General features: G+C 36.7%; 1 pseudogene; it reads right to left on the reverse strand.

Moving 5' to 3' along the window:
* Positions 1-3,276: 3,276 nt before the first annotated feature.
* On the reverse strand, positions 3,277-4,937 carry LOC149152758 (bidirectional sugar transporter SWEET17-like; annotated as a pseudogene).
* Between the last annotated feature and the right edge of the window lie 12,688 nt (positions 4,938-17,625).

Below are 17,625 nucleotides of genomic sequence, written 5' to 3' on the forward strand. Positions count from 1 at the left end.
TTCCCGTTTATTGGCATTTGGTACTGAAAGTTAGTTAATTAAAAGCACGTACATTAACTGAGTTATATTTTCTTGTATTGAAATTTGGTTATTAGTAATTTTTTTGTGAAATGTTATTGAAAGTTAGTTAATTAGCAATTGTACCAGATGTTGCAAAGAAAACACCACAAGGTAATACATATAACGCTAATTAATGTTTTTTTTATCACTATTGAAAGACAAAAAATTATCAAGAAAAGGCAAGGACCATGTTGCAATGAAATCATACTATAATATTGTTTTCTTGAGCCTTACAAATCATGAAGCCTATGATTAACTTAAAGATCTTGTCTAATTATGCCAACATGAATGCCTCGTAAATAAAGAAATAGATCGTGATTTGCTACCTTTGAAATCAGAGGTCGTTTTGGTACAATTCTTTCATATTTCTTCTTGATCACTTCCTCTTGCTATAGACAACCTTAATCAGTACAAAGCAATTTTTTTATATTTTGAAACATAACACTTTTGTAAATAAATTTTGAATTTCTATGTGAATTAAGATCTACCCTTGAATAAAAATGGACATATCTCCAATCTAGAAATTAAACCCAAGAATAGCATCAACTACACCTCTTCTTGAGAAAATTGCATGTGTTTCTCTTTTGAATGTTGACTCACCTTTGTATTGTTTCCTTTATGATCCTTGAAACTATTCAAAAGATCACATTGCTATTTACCACTAATCTCCTTAGTGTCTGCCATGTTCTTGTTTTAATCCAACATATTTTGCTTAAGTAAATCTAACTCATGTCATGCAGTTGAAAATAATGTAGAGATCACTCAACAACATTTAAACCATTTTATCTTGAAAATCAAGCAAGTGTGGTCCATAAGCACCACAATGAAAATATTGCTTTTTTACATCAAAATACCACACCTCACCTTGGTTTTAAAATACTGGCCGCAAAATTTATATAACCTACTCGTCTATCTAACTGGTAAAAACATGAAAGATTTATTGTGAATTTTGCATTTTAGACAAGAAACATAGGGATAAATTTGACAAAAAAATTGGATGAAGAAAAAACATGCATGTGGAAATTGTACATAATGACCTTTGTGGTCCCATGAGAATTTAGTCATTGGCAAGTCCAAATTATTTTATGACATCCATTGACCATGCTATAATGAAATCTTACTGCAATATCGTTTCTTTGAGCCTTACAAATCATGAGGACTATGTTGAAGTTAAATGCCTTGTCTGATTATGCCAACTTGAATGCCTCATAAATAAAGAAATAGATCGTGATTTGCTACCTTTGAAATCAGAGGTTGTTTTGGTACAATGTCTCAATATTTCTTCTTGATCACTTCATCTTGATAGAGACAACCTTAATCATTACGAAGGAAATCTTTTATAGTTTGAAACATGTGTCTACAAAGGACTATAACAATTTTGTAAATAAATTTTGAATTTTATGTGAATTAAGATCTACCCTTGAATAAAATTGTACATATCTCCAATCTGGAAATTGAACCCAAGAATAGCATCAACGACACCTCTTCTTGTGAAAATTGCTTGTGTTTCTCTTCTGTCTGTTGAGTCACCTCTGTATTATTACCTTCATGATCCTAAAAACTATTCAAAAGATCACATTGTTTTTTACCACTAATATCCTTGGTGTCTTCCATGTGCTTGTTCTTTCAGTAGCTGATATGAAGTTGGTCGCTTTTGTTCTTTATGCAAACAATAAAAAATATATGGAGTGATGGATTTCATCACTTCAAGAGTAGTAATTAAAGGATATTGTGAAAACAAATCCATCATCGAGAGAGATTTGGTAGCAGTTGTGGAATTGGCGAACATGTCTTGCTCTGTGGTGTTGGCTACTGGGCATATCTTTCGTCAAGAGCAGTAAAGGTTATTGAGAAAAGAACTCCAGCACCAAGAAAGATTTGGTAGAATATGTTGAATTGGCGAACATGTCTTGCTCTATGGTGTTGGCTATTAGGCATAACTTTCTTGATCTCTTATAGAAAAAAGTAAATTTGCAGTTTAGTTGTGATCTCTTCCTTGTCCCTCTTACAACTTTGGGTATTCTTTTTTATTTCATTGATATCATAAAGAAAAGTTACCAACCTCTAGGTTTTAATGAGAAGGAGTTGATATATCATCACCATGTCAGGCCTACCTATGTAGAGCAATTAGTTGGGATTCAGAGGGCTCACCACATATCATTATCGTTATCATTGTCCACACTCGAAACCTAATATTATAATTCACTTATACTTACTATATTTGACTGCAACTCTTGATATTAAGCATTGTGAAATTATGTATTGAGTACTGAATAATTTGGCTCCCAATTCTAGTGAGAATCCTTGTATTTAAGTGCATTGAAAATGTTTATATGCACAGGACTAATCATGTCCACTGGAAAAGTTGTAATGAATGTAAATAAATTTCAAGCATAATCACAATGAAGACACCTAATTTCTCAATATAGACTTGATTAAGATATAAATTTAGCAAGAAGCCATGTTCATAATTGAATATTGACTAAAAATAATTATCGCTACCAACAAGAAACGTTGATACATTGTGCAGAGTGTGGAGGTGTGGAGGAAGAAAGCTTCCTTCGCACCTCCGCACACTTCATAATGTATCAACATTGTGGAGATTTATTCAACCTCCACCCACCCCCTCATTTCTTCCTCCGCACTTCGCACAATGTATTAATATTTACGCCGTAAGGCGTTTCCCTCTGAAATAAACTCTCCAAACTGCTATCGTGTCAAAATATGTGCCATTCGATTTGGTTGTTAGACGATGGAGTAATCCTTAACCGTTGATTTGAATTGCGCAATGCGAACCGTCAACCGTCTTTCAACAAGATACGTTGCGGTGAGCACAGACGAGAAGGTGAGGCCCCTGGGGAGGCGAGACATCGTGGTGGTGTGGACGGAGAGACATTAGTATTCGCAGAACCACAAAATCGATGGCCACGCTCAGCCAAATAATCAAGCAAGACCGTCATCCCGTCTGGCTTGCCGATGCGCTGATTCTTTCAGCCGTTGCATACAGCGACAATCCTCGGCAGGAACTTGAAACACTGAATACCACATTCGGCTTGCCGGAAACGGCGATCTATGAATTTCTGGAAGAAGACAAGCTGCAAATTTATAGCAGATTTCGGAAGGCTCAAATTATGCCTGTTGCATCGTAACACATTTCGATAGATGAAGATACGCTCAAGGTACGCGCGAGTTTTTCTAAGCAGTTTACAGTGGCAGATTATACAATAACATACGCTTTTATTGACATAGATTTATTGATCCAAGGATAGCTTTTGTAAACTCCTAGTTACTAAAAAATGGTGCAGGATAGATTCAACATTTGCTTTTTCACATTCAGTATTTTCAATAGCGTTCTGGATTTTCGCCTTCATGATGGGGTACTAGAGAAAGGTTATACTGCATTTGGCCTGCATCTGATTGCAACATTCCAGAGTCTAGAGAAAGGGATTTTACAAGCTTTCTGAGACCCTGTACATTAGCCTTAGGAATACTCAATCCTTTCTCTAGATCTCTAGATTGTTGGGTTGGGACTTCTTATCTTCTGCACTGAATTGATGTACACCTCCACCGCCAATCTCGATATCCGTCACAAGTTTAAAGTCCTCAGTCTTTACAACTTCGTCTCTGATTCCTTCTCGCCTGGGCTTCCCCTTTCTATAAATCAAGTACAGAAGAAGCTGTGCAGCTCCAAGGCCGAAGCCGATTCCATTCGGGATCTATACATTACAGCAACACATTTGTTTGAATAATATGCATTCTACCTAAATCTAATTTCAATGAAAAACTTCAACACTAACCCCAACAAACACGTCTCGTTCCAGCACTGCCCAAACTCCTCCGTTAAGAAACAGGAAGAATGACAGGAAAAATGGCATGAATTCCACGCTCTTCGTTACTATGACACTTTTCTGTTGCCACCCACATACGTGGGGATTACAAGGTCAGTCTGTAAAATTCAAAATGGCACTAATCTTCCTTGAATTATTGACAATTTTTTTTCTGTGCCTAAATGTTGAAAACCAAGCTTACCATAACTGTTAATGGAGAACCATACATGCTTAACGTTAAACACACGCATAGAATTCCTACTACGTTTATTCTCGTTTGTTGATTTAGTGCCAGAAAGGTCACCAAAAATACAGCAGCAAAAAATACTATATCCACAAGCAACACCAGAATAATAGTCTTGAGCTGCATAACAACACCAATTAGATGTACCATGAGTCATAAAATTTATTGGTCGACAAGATCCATCTTTCACTTTGGATTTATGAAGTGTTATCAGAATTCCAGTTCTCTATGTGACATACTAATATTTGTGTTCGATCTAATAGTCGTGGAAGCATCAACTGAAACACTCAATATGAAGGTGATTGAAAAAAAAAAAAAATACTAGCCCGAAGTCCCTTATGGGCATAAATTATAAACAGAATGATATATGTTGCTTCCAATACCGCGCCTGCCCCATTAATCGTAGAGATCAACAGTCCCCCGGGCTTTATTAATCCATAATATGTCCATTGCGAAGTGCTCGACAACGTGCAGATATAAGGGAGAGGTTTGAAGTCTTGTGTGGACTTATTCTTCACTATACACCAAAATGTCTTCCTGTAAATAAAATATTATTGAACAACACTTGCAAGATTGACAAAACTCCCTAGAAACTAAATGTATTTAACCATTCAAAACATTTAAGAGCTTACACCGGCGATATGAAAACGAGGAACGATATCACATTTCCTGCAACATATTGCCCAAACATATAATAATTCAGATGAACAAGCGATTCAAATCACTAAAGAAACATTAAATGCGACTCTGATCATATATTGTATGTACGGACCGACAACACCAAGAATGAAGCTCACATCGGCCATAGCGAGTATATGGTGAGGACCAATGCAATTTTTTTCCTTATTCTCGTGGAAGATGCTGAGATTAATGATAAGGCAGGGCTTTTTCTTCTGAAGGCCTAAAATGCATCGTCCAACCAAACAATTGCAGCAATGGAGTGAGCGCCACGTCAAAGATGGCAGTACCTACTGTTAGGTGTATGAGTTCGACATGAGAGTTAGTCCGGAGCTTTCCGGAACTGCCATAGGTGGCCCATTCAGATGGCCTGAAAAGTGTCTGGGATAAATGCCATTTGGATCGTTTCTTATTCTGGTCTTAGGATAAAAGTCAGATAGCTTCTTATCTTAATAGCCTTTTTGGACGAGAGGTGATGGTCAAAATGAGATTCTGCAATTTCAGTAAAGTAATATAACATTCTTCATGGACCCAATTTATTTGAATGGCAATTTAAACTTTTTGGTATGAGAATCAGATCTGGATTTCATGGCGGAAATCAAACCAATGAGATTATATAATTACGCCGTAAGGCGTTCTGAAATAAACTCTCCAAACTGCTGTCGTGTCAAAATATGTGCCATTCGATTTGGTTGTTAGACGATCGAGTAATCCTTAACCGTTGATTTGAATTGCGCAATGCCACGCGCGACGCTCCATACGAACCGTCAACCGTCTTTCAACAAGATACGTTGCGGTGAGCACAGACGAGAAGGTGAGGCGCCTGGGGAGGCGAGACATCGTGGTGGTGTGGAGGGAGAGACATTAGTATTCGCAGAACCACAAAATCGATGGCCACGCTCAGCCAAATAATCAAGCAAGACCGTCATCCCGTCTGGCTTGCCGATGCGCTGATTCTTTCAGCCGTTGCATACAGCGACAATCCTCGGCAGGAACTTGAAACACTGAATACCACATTCGGCTTGCCGGAAACGGCGATCTATGAATTTCTGGAAGAAGACAAGCTGCGAAAAGAAGGCTTCGAGATCGGCCGAAAGCAGGTTCTTCTGGTCGTTAAAAGCCTGGCCAAAGATCACATGATCATCGCCTGCAGAGGCACCACGGGGTTTATGGATGCGCTAACGGATCTCAACATAATGCAGAGGTCCTTGAGCCTGGGAGCGGGAGCTGCTCATGCGGGGTTTCTTGACAGAGCCAAGAGCATCCCATTGAAGTATCTTAGGCGCCAGTTAATACAAGGGAACAAAATTGTATTGACGGGCCATTCTTTAGGAGGAGCCGTTGCCTCGTTGCTCACCCTCAGATTGTTGGAATCGAGCCCTAAGTTTTGCCACGAACAAGTTCAATGTTATTCGTTCGGATGCCCTCTCTTCACGGATTCAAAATTGGCAAAACATATAAATTCGCGTTACAGAAGACACTTTGTGCATATAGTTTCCAAGAGCGATATCGTCCCCAGGCTTATGCCGTTTGCGCATTTTCTGTACACCCTGTGGGCTGGCTTGGAGGTCGGCCCACTGGAAGATGTGTTCAACATAACGCGGCTAGCGCTTCTGGTATGGCAAGTGCTCCCCAGAATTCGTAAGCAGCGTCTAGGAATAGCAACAGTGGCGACGCAGGCGGTGTCGTGGGTACCCGGCTTGATTCGTGGCTTCGTCCATCGGTTGTTAGCTTTGGCGTTGTCCTACCATTCGGGGTCAGGCTGCTCCTTCGCAGGCCAGATGGTGCTGCTTGATGCAGACAGAAGCTTCGATGAGGATATCGATGACTCCTCGGATGTGGATAAGCACCTGGCCTTTCAGTTTACTCAGGTTGTTTCCATGGACAGCATAAATGAGCACAGCCTTCTTAGCTACATCGAAAATGTCTTTTCTGTTAAGACGAAGGAAGAAGAATCTGATTCAGAGCTGGAGGTCCACAGAACCACGGTTAGTGTTTCGCTTGCTGATGGTAGGGATAGGAAGAGTAAATCGAGTAATAATCGGATTCGTCTCACAGAGTTCGAACCCGAGACCTCTCATTCTACCGAAAAGAATAAAAGAAAGAATTCAAAGGCTTTCCGAAGCAAGGTTGCATGCTTAATCTTTGCTAAGCGTATGCAGGAGTCTGCTCCCATACCCATCAGGCAGAAACCGAAAGAGAGAAGGAGATGGCTTGCAATAGTAAGGAAAAACCTGGGCAGATTGGGCAGATTTGCTCACAAGTGGAACACACTTTTCGTGACATCTTCCATTTATTATGCAGTTATGAAATTTCGCAAATTTTATGCATTGCAATAGCAAATGAAAGGACCCTGTGGGATGTAGCCTGTATCGCAATTTCTCCTGTGCAAGGAAAAATGTTTGCCCTTAACCTTAAACAAAAAATTGTCATTAAAAATAAAATGTCAAAAATTTTGTTGTCATAAAAATTAAATGGTTTGATCTCTCTTTGGGCAGTTTTGGAGAAATGTGTGAAAACAAAACAGTGCCACGTGGGAAAAACAAGGTATAATATAAGTTTCTTTGCGTTCGAAATTCCACCATAAATTCGTGTGTCGTTTGTGGCATATTGCGGTGAAGGAGAATTATAAATATTGATTTACCATTATATGTCCATGGTAAACTTCCCTGACCTATGGTTGATCTTGTTTCGCAACTGTTGGATAAGGATGTGAGAGCAATACCGTCTCCATGCTGTACAAAGAGATTGGTCAAGACAGGCTTCTTTAGTTATCTGGATGTATGTTTCAATTGCCTCGTAAAGAACGAAGGAACCGTCTCTGAGTGTTGGGGTTGCTTCTCGAAGTAGTGAGGGGCTGAACCGTGCTTTCCTTTGGTCTGTGTCTCAGTCAAAAATACTTTGTACGTGATTTTGAAACTTTTGTAACGACATCTTACAATATTCCCGTAGCTAAAATTCATTTGATTGAGCTGAAAATTGGGCATGACTTAGCATCATCCCAATGCATAAAATTTAGTTGAGATGAGAAAATAACCGGTGGCTTCGTAACGCAAATTGGCAAAGGAGGATTTGAGCGTCTGCGCCATGCATGTCTCTATGCCATCTAAGTACTGTCAAAAGCATCGAAACAAGGAGAGCAGGAACCCTCAACAGAGGCATATATTATTGCTTGAGAGGTATATATAATTGCTTGATTGATTAAGGTCTCATGTTTTCATATATAAAAAAAAAAAAATTGTCATTAAAAATAAAATGTCAAAAAAAATTTTGTCATAAAAATTAAATGGTTTGATCTCTCTTTGGGCAGTTTTGGAGAAATGCGTGAAAACAAAACAGTGACACGTGGGAAAAACAAGGTATAATATAAGTTTCTTTGCGTTCGAAATTCCACCATAAATTCGTGTGTCGTTTGTGGCATATTGCGGTGAAGGAGAATTATAAATATTGATTTACCATTATATGTCCATGGTAAACTTCCCTGTGATGCTCTATTATGTCCAACCTTGTGTTTGATAGGAAAAAACAATTTCTAAATCACTATATGTCCACTCGTTTTAACTAACAATCTTGTTATTGAACAGGACCAAATGTTTTATAGAAGTGACCGACTCAAAAACAAGACTCGACATTCCATTGAATGCAAGCCATGAATTAGAGTATCTATAATATTAATATCTGGGAGAGAACTGGTGGATACAAATGTCTCTGAGCTGAGGAAAAATACTCATATCCTCTCGTATGTAAGCTTTGTTCATGTAAATATATTCATATTTGTGGGTATGAAGATATTGGAGAACTAGAAATGTAATGGTGTTTTGGATTTTGAATTTTATCTCTCGGGGAGATAAATGATTTTGTTAGTAAATATTGAAATCTTTTGGGATGAATAAGTGGTAAAATAGGTCAATGTGAGCACAGTGTGGAAACTGGCGGAGTTGGCCATGCTGGGAATAAAAATCCAACACAATGAAAAACAGGCAACGAATGAAGTTATAAGTGAATTGAAAAACAACAACCGAATGAATTACAAACAACGAATGAAGTTGTAAGTGAATTGAAGAAAAGACATTTGATTTATTAGGGAAACTAATTCACTGGATCACAAATCTGTCCATGATCAAATCTTTTATGTGGCTCTAGCATCATACTAGACTAACAACTCATCTCCAAAGTATCTATATTCTCAAACTTATATCACCTACTTACATAGGTTGGGTTTCTATGGTCATAAAATATTCACTCTTTATCCTGAGAATATAAGATTTGTGAGAATCTTGCAACAACCTTTAACTAACACAGTTTCATCCCATATGACATCACTGGAGGCCGAAAGCAATTGAGCCTTTTTATCCCATCAATGCAACTTTTTAAATCCCCAAATACCTGAATATCTTTGATGTTGAGCCACTGAAACAAGTATAAAAAACCCGAGATGCAATAATTTTTGCCCAGTTATTAATACCCTACCACCTTAAAAACATGTTTATGTTGTATATATGGCCGTAGTACCAGCTGAGATATGTCAAAATAATAATATGGTATAAGAATTCTTATAAAGGTTCATAGTTGTGTGTATGAAAGATATATAATTTATCAGTTATGTTGAACATATAAAAACCAGGAACAAAGTTTATAATATAGAGAAAATAAGATTGTCCTCCTGATAATCTGCCATCAAAGAAAAAACATGTAAATTGCTTTGAAGAAAAACTGACTTTATTACATTCTTTGAAGAAAAACTGATTTTATTACATTGTTCCGAGAATTGTTGATCCTTTTGTTTAAATAGCCTTGCTTTGCCTTTGTCCATTTGAATTGGATACGGAGGAATTGTTTGGATGGCCAAAAGTGGTAGGAATCTGGGCAAAATAATTTCAAAAAATCTTGTAGATGCAGTGTTTGAATTTTATTTTTGATAGTAGAAATAGATTCAGCACCATCAGTAGAAATAGATTCAACACCATCAAAAACGTCTAGGACACTTAAAATTTTGAAATTTAACAACTATAACTTGGATTTACAAAAATCTTTACCACATATTTTCTAAATATAACCTAAATTTCCATAACAATCCAGAAAATTCCTCAGCTAGTTAAACTATGGCATTTAGATTTGTTCTTACACAATTCATGGATCCTTTGATTCTATGCATGTGATGAAAACTGATAGGAGAGGCATGAGATTTGAAATCATATTTTGATATATTGATAACAAGGTGTAGTTTCTTATTTCAAATGTTCCACTAATCGATCTATAATAAGTTTGGAATTTCTAGGTGATATTTTTTTCCTTTGCCATTAGGATATTTAGAGAAAATAATTGTGGATAATTGTTTCACACTGTGTCTATATTTACACAGAATAAAAATTGGAGTATGAATTGTTTATAAAAATTCAGCCTCCCATCCATCCTTTTGATGTGTCTCGTCACGCGGCTCTATTTTCAGTTTTACTTTACATATTTATTGCCTAGCATATTTATTTCTTTACATATTTACGCCGTAAGGCGTTTCCCTCTGAAATGAACTCTCCAAACTGTTGTCGTGTCAAAATATGTGCCATTCGATTTGGTTGTTAGATGATCGGGTAATCATTAACCATTGATTTGAATTGAGCAATGTCAGGCGCGACGGTCCATACGAACCGTCAACCGTCTTTCACATGCTGCAGGCAACGATAGCAAAACTCGCCGTATTTTGTGCCTGCCAGGAGCGAAAGAGAGGCTCAGACTCTTCAAAGCCGACCTCCGCCAAGAGGGAAGCTTCCATGCTGCCGTTGAGGGTTGTGAGTACATTTGTCATTTGGAAACTATAATGGATTTCGCCATTGAAGCACAGGTATTTTTTAATAACCACCCGAATGCACAACTTCCGGAAACAACGAATTTATTACTGGATTTTGACCCCTTTTTTGGATATAAATTTTCCCTTTTAATGTACTTTTTCTTCAAACACAGATGAATGTTATCGAAGCTTAGGTGAATGGTACTCTTGATATTTTGAGGGCTTGCAGTCAGGCAAAGTCTGTGAGGCATGTAATTTACACATCATCCATAACTGCAGCCTCGCCACTTAATGATGATGGCGAATTCAGGGACTGCCTCGATGAATCTTGCTGGACCCCAATCGATATCATGAGACGTGAAAAGCCTATTTTCTGGGTAAGTTCGCTGTTACTACTCACTTCAAAGATTTGTATTAAAAGATCCGTAATTTTATCTTAACTTCAAATATAATCAATCTAGATTTATTAGGGTTAGGGTCCAGAAGATCAAATTTATGAGTTGTAAAGTTGCATGCTCATAATAGATTTAGAATTAGATAAATCTAATCAATCTGGATTTATTAGGGTTAGGTTGCAGAGGATCAAATTTATGAGTTGTAAAATTGTATGCTCATAATAGATTTAGAATTAGATAAATGTAGACCGGTTTTAAAAAGTGATGAAATCCCAAATAATTTTCATATTCCACTATAAAATGAGCTTCTTAACACAATCTCTTACCCAACACAATCATTATTTTGACTCGACTGTAAAATGAGCTTCTCAACCATTATTTTGAAATTACTTTGAAATGCAAATCTCTTGATATTTAGAAAAATGTAATTTACATTTTTATCTTGTCACACGTATGGTATGCGTTCATTAGATATTTGATCTTATTTTTGTAAATTTTCATGGCTTGGTGTTTCTCTTATGGATTGTTTTATTTCATTGAGTTTAGGTTGATTATGGATTCTCTGTATCTCATGGGTATAAGCATAGTTTTGTTACATATCAATAAGATACATGAAATCTGAAATCAATATAAAAATGTTCATTTCATCTAATCTTATATTAAAGTCGCATCTCTGTATCAATGTTGAACATTTTGATTCTCAGTATCCAATGGGTAAGAGCATAATTTTCAGATCTGCCATTAACAGAAAAATGCCCATTTTTCCTGTTCTTATATTAATGTTCACATCTCTCAGGCAACGCTGAACATTTTGAATGGTTAAGGGAGCTTCATGATATCATGGGTTCCATTTTATTAGTCCACACTGAGGATGCTTGTAATGCTCACATATTCTTGATGGAGCGTCCCTCTGCGAGAGGTCGATATATATATGTTCAACAGTCCGTGCTACCAGCATTTTTCCAAGGAAAATTTTGAGAGATGGTTCCCAGTTGATGGAAGAAATTTGGTTTTTTGCTGCTAACCCACCACTCCAACTCGAGACTCGTTGTAAGTTCAAGGAATCACAAAGTCCTGTCAGAAATTGGAGTTGCGGAGACATCTATAATAAGAATGGGGGATTTGGTAGAAGAGGAAAAATGGCAGCTATTTTTTATTCATCCTTTTGAATTCCATGATTCAGTTGGGGCTTACTCACGAGGTTCTTCTTCGGTTGTCCACACTCAGAGAAAGTGTTCAACCTTCATCCAGTTCTTTGTTCTTGATTGGCATATCTGATTACAAGTTATTTTCTCAGTGATATACAACCAATCAATAGGATGCTCATGTCTTTCACAACCATTAATTATTTTTTATGAATAAAAGGTGACTTCAAATTGAAACTAAATTACTATGATTTTAAAGTAAATTCAAATTAACTCACATGTACAATTTATAGTATTCTTCCTACCTCTCCTCTCCTTTGGCTATAGCTTTCCCATTGAGCAACTTGGTAGCTTCATAGTCATGAACAACAATTTATATGCAATATTAATTCAATAATTAATAAAAAATAGTGTAAGGCACCCTAAATCAATTTCATTTCTACTGCATCTCTACATTTCATTTAGATTTGCCCATTCCATGTCCTCATTGTTCCTCAATTTATGCCTTACGGCGTTTCCTTTGCAACATTTGGTGCAAATGCTAGTATAGATATTTGTTCAACCACCTTCCCCTAGCCTCCCCAACCCCCACCCCCTTGCTTACGTGAGTGACCTGGATCCCATCAGTTCTGACATCAATGGGCAAAGTAGTGGCAATGCGAGGCATAACAATGTTAGTGTCAGAGCACTCACCAAAAAAATGACAACTTTCAAAATTAGTTTTTTGTTTTTAATGATTTGTTAGGAACTGACAAATACCAAAAATAAATCACCCTCCAAGAAGGGAATTATGTCACATCAAGGCTTGCTCAGCCAATGGAAAATAAGAAATAAGATTTCAAAAAAATAGAAAATTATTTTTTAATTTATGAAAAATAGGAATATTCAACATTTTCCCAAACCTTTGGTTAAAGTTACGAAAACTTGACAAAAAAGTTGAAGATCAACGAACTTTACTATAGTCCCTCGCAATATTTGGTAAAAGAATATTTTATAATAAATTTTATTTTATATTTTAATGTTTAGTAAATTATATTATATATAATCCTTTAAATTGTTTAATATATATTTTAATTTCAAAATATCCTTGACTTTATTAATTTTTTAATTAAATAATATTATGATTGTTTTTAACCAATTTTTCAACATTAAATATAAGATTATAAAAACTTTCAAATAATCATCTTTTTATACATTGATATAAATCAACGTCATCTTACTCTTTAATTAATTAAAAATAATAATAATAATAATAATTAATATTATTATTTATTAAATTTATTTAAATAAAATAATTATTTTATTTTATTTTTATTTTTTAATTTTTGAATGATGATGATTATTTTTTTTAAACCAGAATGAGTAGATTTTTATATAAAATATATCGCGCCCATTCACAAACAAAACCAAGATTTTACATAGATTTTTCCAAGCTTACAAAGAGCTGATAATGCTTCATTTGTTCTGCAAACCTAGTATTTCGACTGTATCTAATTTACCCACAAAAATTCCTCATTCTGGAGCCTTTACAACTGTAAATTTGACAAAATTGAAACAAAAGATATTTACATTTACAATGCATCATTTAGAAACTGTGAGAAAAAACATATGAAAGCTAGATATCCATTGGCGCTGGATTGTTGAGGTCCAGGCCAATTGAGCCTTGGTTCTGGTCCTGCTCGGTCGAGTCCTCCTCCTTTTCCTTGTTGCTCTCATCCACTTTGAGCTACAGCTGCTCAATTTGATGCCTCAATGCATCAACTTCATCTTCCAGCTGGTGTATGCACTCCCGTTTCTCCAGCTCTCTCTCTTGCATCAACAGGTTCTCTTGTAGTTGTTGATGTATGTTGCGTTGCAATACGATCAGGCCTTCTCTCAGCTCCAAGTGGTCCTGCACACAATTTATGCAGGATGGTCGAATTCTTCTTCCCTCCAGAGAGGTTCCCACCCGCGGCCCCCCAGACCTCGGCCTGTGATTGCCCTAGGAGCCCAACCATGAACTGGCATCTGCACTTTGTACACTAGAATCCATTTTTCGACTGTCCGAAATGTTCTAGAACTTTCTGTCACTCCCACTCAAATTCAGAGTGCGCTTGACCCTGTCCTCTAGCCAGGCACCCTCACAGACCCAAGGATTATAGCTCTTCTCACCTATAGTCGTGTTCAACCAGACCTCCCTCCGTTGTTCTACTAACCAATTAGCTCCTAGATTCTGGACCCAAACCTCCACCTGCTTCAGTAAAATAACGACGTCCTCAGACCCAATAACAACATACATACTCTCAAATGCCCTCAGACCCTCCAATGCACTCAGACCCTCAATTGCACTCAGGCCCTCAATTGCCCTGAGACCCTCAATTGCACTCGGGCCTTCCTTGAAATTTATCCCATCAACCCAGGCCCAATAACAGACAATCAACAACCTTAGCTTCAGTCGTCAGGCCTTCACAGAGGCCACCTTAGCAACATATATCCTTAATTCATACAAATAGAACATACCGTTATTCCCTTTATAGCCGTTGCCTGACTGAACGATGATGTTGTGCTGAGCGAAGAAGCTGATGCAACTGGGATCCCAATAAGTCTCCATTATTTCCCTGTCGTCCTCCATTAATTCCCCACACTACTCCTGGTCCATCCTTCTCAGCCGAATTATCCTCCCACGAGTGAACATGGCTTCTCTGTGAACCGGAATTAAATTTTGCTCCGAAAATCCCATACTCCTGCAATCTCCCGAGGAGATGCGTCATCCTTTGCCCCATGAACTAGGGCATGGGAACTAAAAAATCATGCTGAGGTCCCTTTCGAAAACAAGTGTAGGACTAGGGCGACAGACTCTGACACGTCGTAATTGAAGGTATAGGAAAGTCTTTCCATGAGGCTCCAAGGTAGCCCAGAGCTCACATGATATGATGGGATAGGGCCCAAAGGATTAGGGGATGAGGTGGGATCGGGTGGAGATCATGGTGGGGAGAGGCAGAAGAGTGAGGGGAGAAACAGGGGAAAGGAGAGGAGAGTGGAGAAGGGAAGGGGTGGGGGGGATAAATAAGGAGGAGGGGAAGCGAAGGGAAGAGGAGGGGGAGCAAGGGACAAGGGGGGGACAAAGGGGAGGGAGGAGGGGCCAACTTACCACTTTAAACAAAATGAAAATAAAGTCTCCAATACCTGTATATATTAATTTCCTTGCTAGGCTTCGAGCCTCTCTCAATATCCACAAGTTGTATCCCATCAGTTTACTTATGGGATGTTAGTTGTGCTCTCGACCTCATTCAATATGCATCTTTCTTCTCTCAATTGCCATGCATGATTAGCCTGTTTGTCTGCTTCTTGGTCATTTCTTTTGAGAATATGATATAAGGATTCCAAATCGAAGGAGGGGAGTAGTCCCTGAGATCTCTTGATGATTTGGTTCAGGGTAGTGTTTTTAGCTTTTGTAGCATAGATCATATGCCTAATAATTATCATGGAATCCCCTAGAACTTGTATTGTTTTTATGCCCTTCTTTTGAGCCAGGGTAAGGCCCAGGAACAAGCCATACGCTTCTGCTTGGTTGTTGGTCTTCCATCCAAGCCCCAAGCATATCTAAATTCAATGATTCCTTCAGGATTAGTGAGAATCCCTCCCCCTCCTGCCACCTCACTAATGATGATTATTAATTTTAATTGATAATATAATAAAAAAGTAATAAATTATTTATATATTTTTTAAATATTACTTTTTTACTTAATGTTATAAAATTATCATAGTTTTAATGATTTAGAAGGCTAAAAAATATTATAAAAGTAATATCTAATTTGGATATAATTAAGTATTTATGGAAAAAGTTATCTTCATCTTCAACCTTCTTATTATGGTAAAGATGAAATCCTTAGATGGCGTCAAAGTGTCAGGGATTTCCAAATGTGAAATGATATTTTAATAATATCAATATCATGTGAAATGACATATTTATTGCACATAGTACATTCTACAACTCAATATGAAAGATGTGTAATTCTTTTCATGCTCAAACTTGCACTAGCATGTTCCCTTTATAATGTAGGCTATAATAAAAAGACATAATGATTGTATATATTTGGTTAGTTTTAATTAAAAGCATTATAAAAATCCAATAATCCTTAGAAGAATATATGTGAGCAAAATAATATATATATATATATATATATATATATATATATATATATATATATATGTATATATATAATAAAATAAAATAAAAAAGAAGAAGAAGAAGAAGTGTAGGTGAATTCCTTACAAAAGTGCCCCAACAAAACATAATGTATAACACATAATACTACTAGGGAATTTTTTTAATAGACTTCATCCACCATTAGGTAATTATAGTAGGCTTGATTTGGCCATTAACATTTAATTCAACTATCTTTCATTTACACCCCTCATTAGCATACTTGTTTGCTTCTCTATTGAAAACTCTTAGGACAAGGAAATATGCTTTGGATGGGACATTTTCTACAATTTCCTCACTCTTTTCATGATGTTTTACATAATTTCTCATTTGGGAGGGAGCCTCTAACTAGATGATGTAGGATTAAGAAAGAATCTCCCATAACCGTAAGTGTGTCCACCTGATGTTCTTTGGATAACAAAATTCCCTAGTAGAGTCCATATCAAGGAAAATTTTAGTGGCTAATATTCGCAAGGGGGCTAATTTTCCATGATTTTTCCCAAAAAAATATTCGCCAATTTGAATTTTTCCTAAAAATGTTTCACCTAAAATATATAGTATAAAATTATTTTATCTTTGAAATTGCCAACATTTTATAGACTATATATAAAATCATTAGAAATTTGAATATTTTTATAAGGATATCAACAAACATTTTATAGGTTCATATTAGGAACTAATAAGGTTCGCCAAGGTTTCTAAACTTTAAGATAAATTTTCATCCTTAAAATTTTCCCTGGTCCATATAACCGTGCTTGATTATTTTTCAAATGACCAAGACCTCATGAGTACATGAACACTTTGTCTTGCTTGGGACCATAGAGTACCCCTAGATGTGATAAAAATATTTCACTCCCACACTCAACCATAAATAAAATATTTTGATGTACATATGAATAAAAATAATTGTATATTAACCTTAAGCCAAAAGTAAGTAAAAATAAAAATAAAATATTATATTTTCACTTTTGTATTTTTTTCATATGACCAAGACCTCATGAGTACCTAAACACTTTGTCTTCCTTGGGTCCATAGAGTACCCTTAGATGTGATAAAAATGTTTCACTCCCACACTCAAACATAAATCAAATATTTTGATGTACATATGAATAGAAATAATTGTATATTAACCTTAAGCTAAAAATAAGTAAAAATAACCCGGATGCGGGTGATAGTACGAGTGGCAGTGAGGAGCCACATGCCAGACATGTGCTGCCTCGAGATTAAACGGGGTATTCAATGCCTCTCGCCGCCGAGGAGTTAAGGGCTAAGGTGAGATCGCAGGGTATTCAATGCAGAGTTAGG

Source organism: Pinus tabuliformis, chromosome 9, assembly GCF_031772625.1.
Source record: "Pinus tabuliformis cultivar Carrire ecotype Pingquan chromosome 9, CPIR1, whole genome shotgun sequence".
In the NCBI taxonomy this organism is placed as follows: Eukaryota; Viridiplantae; Streptophyta; class Pinopsida; order Pinales; family Pinaceae; genus Pinus; species Pinus tabuliformis.